This window comes from Callorhinus ursinus, unplaced genomic scaffold, assembly GCF_003265705.2.
Source record: "Callorhinus ursinus isolate GAN/ISIS: 27379988/994484 unplaced genomic scaffold, GSC_fseal_2.0 scaffold28, whole genome shotgun sequence".
Lineage (NCBI taxonomy): Eukaryota > Metazoa > Chordata > Mammalia > Carnivora > Otariidae > Callorhinus > Callorhinus ursinus.
In genome coordinates this window covers 7,148,505-7,155,456 of record NW_027397090.1, presented here as the reverse complement: position 1 = coordinate 7,155,456, position 6,952 = coordinate 7,148,505, and the positions used below count along the sequence as shown (strand labels likewise).

The window sequence follows — 6,952 nt, the reverse complement described above, 5'->3', positions numbered from 1 at the left end:
CCTGCTTCTCCCTCTCCCACTCCCGCTGCTTCTGTTCCCTCTCTCGCTGTGTCTCTCTCTGTCATATAACCAAATAAAATCTTAAAAAAAAAAGGGCTAGTATCCAAAATCTATAAAGAACTTATCAAACTCAACACCCAAAGAACAAATGATCCAATCAAGAAATGGGCAGAAGACATGAACAGACATTTCTCCAAAGAAGACATCTAAATGGCCAACAGACACATGAAAAAATGCTCCACATCACTCGGCATCAGGGAAATCCAAATCAAAACCCCAATGAGATACCACCTCACACCCGTCAGAATGGCTAGAATTAACAAGTCAGGAAACAACAGATGTTGGTGAGGATGGGGAGAAAGGGGAACCCTCCTACACTGTTGGTGGGAATGCAAGCTGGTGCAGTCACTCTGAAAAACAGTATGAAAGTTCTTCAAAAAGTTGAAAATAGAGCTACCCCATGACCCAGCAATTGCACTACTGGGTATTTACCCCAAAGATACAAATGTAGTGATCCGAAGGGGCATGTGCACCCCAACGTTGATAGCAGCAATGTCCACAATAGCCAAACTATGGAAAGAGTCCAGATGTCCATCGACAGATGAATGGATAAAGAAGATGTGGTATATACATATAAAATGGAATATTATGGAGCCATCAAAAATTGAAATCTTGCCATTTGCAATGACATGGATGGAACCAGAGGGTATTATGCTAAGTGAAATAAGTCAGAGAAAGACAATTATCATATGATCTCACTGATATGTAGAATTTAAGAAACAAAACACAGGGTCATAAGGGGAAGAGAGGAAAAAATAAAACAAGACAAAACCAGAGAAGGAGACAAACCATAAGAGATCCCTTTTTTTTTTTTTTTAAGATTTTATTCATTTATTTGTCAGAGAGGGAGAGAGCACAAGCAGGGGTAGTGGCAAGCAGAGGGAGAAGCAGACTTCTCAGTAAGTAAGGAGCTCAATGCGGAACACGATCCCAGGGTGATCTGATGCCAGGGTGATGACGTGAGCCTAAGACAGATGCCTAGCCGACTCAGACACCCAGGCATCCCCCATAAGAGACTCTTAATCACAGGAAACAAACTGAGGGTTGCTGGAGGGGAGGCGGGTAGAGGGATGGGGTAACTGGGTGATGGACATTAAGGAGGGCATGTGATGTAATGAGCACTGGGTATTATATAAGACTGATGAATCATAGACTTGTACCTCTGAAACCAATAATACATTATATGTTAAATAATTGAATTTAAATTTAAAAATGTAAAAAAAAAGGAATATCAATTCAACAGAACTTACTCAAGCATCCTACAAAACACAGGACTTTTTAAAAGCAGACTTCTCAATCTGCATGATTTACAAGCTTGGGCTGCTTATGAGGGAGGTCAACCAGAATTAATAAAAACTCAGAATTATAGTTTAATGTACTAGAAAGAACATTTTTAAAAAATTGCATCTAAGAAATAGAATTAATTCAGTCTAAAGTATTTTTAAGTCGAAATTCACCTAAATCTGGTTTTATATGTAGAGGCTATGCATTATTGGGTGTTAGGATCACTAATTTATACTTAAAACGATAATAGTACAAATTTTAAAAATATAGGCAGTTCTCCTAAGTTATTGATCTTGAATGTGATGTAAATTTGACAAAATCAGAAATTTGTGCAAATGTAAATCACAATTCCACCAGGCTGAACTGCTTGAAAATGTTCACTAGATGACAGTAACAGCTATTTATCATGTGCCCATACTTTACCAGCAGCATAATCCTAAGAGGCAATAATTATTATCCTAAGTTTTCAGTTAAGTTATAGTGTTTGAGGAGGTTAAACAACTGGCCCAACACCACACAGCTAGTAAGTAACAGAACGTGGCCTCAAGCTGAGAAAGGCTTAGTTGCAGACCCTTTGTTCCGAATGCCAGTTAATACTGCTAAGAGAGAATTAAGAGTTGATCTATTCCAATGTTTATCAAACTTGAGTGATGAAGCTATCTCTTTTGCAAAAAAAACCAAAAAAAACCCCCAAAAAACAAAAAAAACTCACATGGATTCACAATGTTGACATAAATTCTTTATATTATAAGAATCTTAAGTAGGTACAAAATGTTCCTTTTATGCCCATATTTGTTATATAAGCATAAAGTCAAACTACATTACAAATTAAATACCACGCAAATTAAAAAGCCAATACAATTTTAATTAGCAGCATTAACATGATAGAAGATGCTTGTTTTGCTGAAACTGAATTGCCCAGATTAGTTTTAAAAATATCTACCAGTAAATACTGTAGGTAATCATTCTGCAGTAATGGAGTGTTCGTATAAATGTAATGTTCTGAATGTTATTAATAATTTCAAGGCAGTGAGAAATGTTCAGATGCCAATTTTCATGGAGTCATGTGTAACTGCAAATTATCTTATATCCTTGAAGATAAGGTTGGCATTCTGCCTTTTTGGAAATCTACATTAAAGGGTACCTAATTGAATTATCACTGGGATGTGCAACTAAGATTTTCTCATATGTTAATTGCTTTACAAACCTATACCCCAGAAAGCAGATTACACTGGGGTTCAGCAAGTCTAAAACTATCGTGATGCTATATGATGGTTCAATTCTCCATCTACTTTTCTCTTTTCAAAGTTTTGGGCACTGGTTAAAGATAGTGTTAACTCTTGATTTGTAATTCAGGAGGCTCTCTGAGAAGAGAGAGAGACAGCGAGGCTTGAGGCTTCTTAGACGGATTGAAGGATCATGAGCTGGGATACCAAGTTCTATGAAAAGTGGTATGTGTGCAACAGAGAGAAATTATGCGAATCACTCCAGGCTGTCTTTGTTCAGAGCTACCTTGACCAAGGAACGCAGATCTTCTTAAATAACAGCATTGAGAAATCGGGCTGGCTATTTATCCAATTATATCACTCTTTCGTGTCATCCATTTTTAGCCTGTTTATGTCTAGAACGTCTATCAATGGGTTGCTAGGAAGAGGCTCAATGTTTGTGTTTTCACCAGATCAGTTTCAGAGACTGCTAAAAATTAATCCAGACTGGAAAACCCATAGACTTCTTGATTTAGGTGCTGGAGATGGAGAAGTCACAAAAATCACGAGCCCTCATTTTGAAGAAATTTATGCCACTGAGCTGTCTGAAACTATGATATGGCAGCTTCAGAAGTGCTTGGTATAAATGAATGGCAGAATACAGGGTTCCAGTATGATGTCATCAGCTGCTTGAATTTGCTGGACTGCTGTGATCAGCCCCTGACTTTGTTAAAAGATATCAGAAGTGTCTTGGAGCCAACTAGAGGCAGGGTCATTGTCGCCTTGGTTTTACTCTTTCATCCCTATGTGGAAAACGTAGGTGGCAAGCGGGAGAAACCATCAGAAATTTGAGAAATCAAGCGACAGAATTGGGAAGAACAAGTGAATAGTCCGCCTGAAGTTTTCAGAAAAGCTGGTTTTGTTATTGAAGCTTTCACCAGACTACCATACCTGTGTGAAGGCGACATGTATAATGACTACTACGTTTTGGATGATGCTGTCTTTGTTCTCAAACCAGTATAAACACGTGGAGGCCCGAGTCTTCAGCGCCCACCCCAACAATGTACACTCCAGAAAAGGGTCTGCGTTTGTGATTATGTGAGGGGAGGACCGTTGGGGACTGCCATTCTGAATATCATGTAGGAATTTAAAAAGCCAAAATACTAATTATTTCTTTGTAGTGTGTAAAAGGAATGTAAAAAACAAAACCCAACTCTTTGAGGATTTTTATCAACTCTTTACTCAGTATACAGGTCACACTGCAAGTATGGAAGATATTTTTTATACTTAATTACAGTAGGGACTCATTCCCAGTCAAAGCAATAGTCACAACCTCACATGGAACCAATAAATATGGATGATTGTTTTTAATAAAATGAAGACTGGCAATAAAGCTGTCTGTTCAATTGCAAATATTTGGTTATAAGGTATAGCCACTGATACTCTTTCATGTTTAGAAATTCTTTGTCATTATTCAAAAAATGTTTTTAATCATGCTAATAAACTTTTTTGGAGATAAAAAAAAGAGATAGTGTTAACTCTTACGACATGTAAGCCTTGAGTTTTCAGTGGCTGACCCCAATAAAATTCACTTCTCACTCATGTCAAAGTCTGATCAGACAGCCTTCCACATTTCATGACTCCTTCCATTTTGTGACTCTACCTACCTTTTATCCTTAGTGGCCTTTTCTGTTCAGTTGACAGATGGGGAAAGAGAGCAAAGATTGTATGTGCTGGAGGGGAAGTGGGGTGGGTTCTTATATGGGCCTGACTTGGAAATAGCATAACTTCTGCCAGAATAGTCACCTGGCCAGGTACAAATCAAGAGAGGCTACTAAGTATAATCTAGTTGTGTGTTAAAAAAGGAAAAGGAAACAATAAATATATAGCAGAATAGTCCTCATTATGAAAAAAATGTCATTTTTTTAAGTGAACGAGAAGTTCTTATATGAACCAGATCATAAATATGAATACCAAAATAGGTCCTGTAATGATGTAGCAGTGATTAGGTTTCAGTGGCCATCCTTATGATCTACCTATACTTACATTAATGTTTTAGATGATCTCTGAAATGAAAACATTAAATATAAAAACTGTCTGAAAACTCAAAGACCTCTGAGAAGACATACACAATCCTGAAGGTCCATAAGTCCTAATTTTAGGATCCATCTCCCTAAATGAAATCTCCATCCTAGTCAGGCTGGAGTGCTCCCCCAGGCCTCATTCACCATAATTATTCCTGGCCTTGGGCTTTTGTTTATGCAGCTTACTGCCTAAAATACTCTACTCATTTCTTTCCAGAAATTGATCTAGCTCCTACTGACTGCATGGCTAATGGCTTTGCACCTCTATTAATAAAATTCCCCAGCCTTCTTGTTTTCCATGATCTCTGATTTTTTAGAACTCTTATCTTAAGTAGAACCAAAAATTTATTCATACTATTATTTAGTTTATGGATATATGACTTGTCTTATCAAATGATTTCCCAACCAGAATCTAGACGAATTTTTCACTCCACAAAGAAATGAGGAAAAAAAAGATTGCACACTGTTTTTTAAAAAGGCTTAATTAATTTAACTTCCAAGATTTTTTTCCTGAGATCATGTCTTTTCTATTTTTTAATATTAAAAAATGACTTTGCTTTTATAAAATAATGGATTGAGATACACAGAACTCTTTCTCCCTCTCTCCTTGCCTCTTCTCTCTCAATGAAGAACCTGAGCTCAAAGAGGTGAATTAACAACCCTAAATTTACCTTCTAAATTCAAAACCATGTATATCAGTCAGGATATCGTGCACAACAAGTAACAGGAAATTCAAATGCAATGTCTTAAACAATGAAGACACGTAAGAAGAAGTCCTGAAGAAAGGCTTCTAGGTCGGGTTGGATTTATTCATTGGTTCAATGATGTCATCGAGGATCCAGATTCTTTCTGTATTTCCTGCTTAACCATTCTTCTTTGGGTAGCTTTGGTTACAAGGTGGCAGTCATGGTCAGAGGCAGACGTGACAGTGTTTGACAATATGGGAAGAGATGGTCTCTCTGAGTTTATCTTTTGTAAAAGTGAGGCAACCTTTCTTGGAGGCGATCAGCAGATTTCTCCTGCAACTCATTGGCTAAAAATGTATCACATGCTGAGACCTAAACCAATCACTGCAGCAAATGGAATCATGATTGGTTAGGATGTACCACTGAGCTGAGTTAAGGGTTACCTTCACCCAGGAGTAGAAAACAGAACAAAATTGTGTTCAGTAAACACAGAAGAAGGGGGAGGGGAGAGTGGTTGTCAATAAACAGTCATTACTGTCCACTATTACAGACTGCTTTTAGGGGTCTTCCTACTGAACAAAATACTGGTTGAATAAATAGAAGTAAAAATATACATGTGGGAGAAAGATATTAAGGATATAAATTCAGGCATAGAAAAGGAAATTGATTCCTCATTCCTTTCTTTAGCACCATCAAATACTTTTATAATTTATGATAATGTGCACTTGTATGTGCAATATAAAAATTCCTCCTTCATTCTTCCTTATGGTGTTATAAAGATAAATGAGCTCTATAAAGTCATACCTCATAAATAAAAGTTTTTATCACAATATTGAGTATTTCAACTCTATTTCTAAAGAGCTGTAGAAATTTTATAAAATGAAAAATAAGACTTTAGGAGCTGCATTAGAAAAGCCAAACAATTCCACAGATTTTTAAAGCAGCATTTTCCCCCAAATATGTCAGAGCAGTATAAATATGTTAAAAAAATGTTCAGCTTCACTAGAAATCAAAGAAATGCAAATTAGCATGACAAACATTGTCACTCATCAAAGTGACATTTTTTTCCCCTTAGGCTTGGTATTAAAAGTTGGTGCCTATGTAAAGAAATAGGTGTTCTCATATATTAATGGTGGGATTGTAACTTGCATTTTTTCTGATTGCCATTTTAACATATGTGACAAAGGATTGTTTACTTTGTCTTCAAACTTTAGGGTCATTGAGTGCAGAAACTATATTTGCTCTACTGAGTATTCCTGTTGTTTAGTCTACTACCTAATAATTCAATAAATATGTATCTAATATTTGTTGATGGTCACTAAGCATCTGTTGCATTAATAAACAGATGTTTTAAAAAGTAAGCATAGCTTTTAACCTGGTATTGAAGTCTCTAGGAATATATATGAAAGAAATAACAGTTATATACCAAGAATTATCTATAAACATGTTTATTTTATTGTAGTTGATAGCATTAACAAGAAAAAAAATGTCAGTGGAGAAATAATGTTTAGTACTAAGGGATTAGTATTCTAAATGTTAGCACATTCAGATGACAACAGCTAATAAAAAAATTGGTGGGGGTGCCTGGGTGGCTCAGTCAGTTAAGTGTCTGCCTTCTGCTTGGGTCATGATC

The 6,952-nt window shown here is 36.4% G+C and overlaps 1 pseudogene; it reads left to right on the top strand.

The window, feature by feature from the left end:
- The first annotated feature begins 2,694 nt into the window (after window positions 1–2,694).
- LOC112838809 (protein-L-histidine N-pros-methyltransferase pseudogene) lies at window positions 2,695–4,074 on the top strand (annotated as a pseudogene).
- Window positions 4,075–6,952: the final 2,878 nt, after the last annotated feature.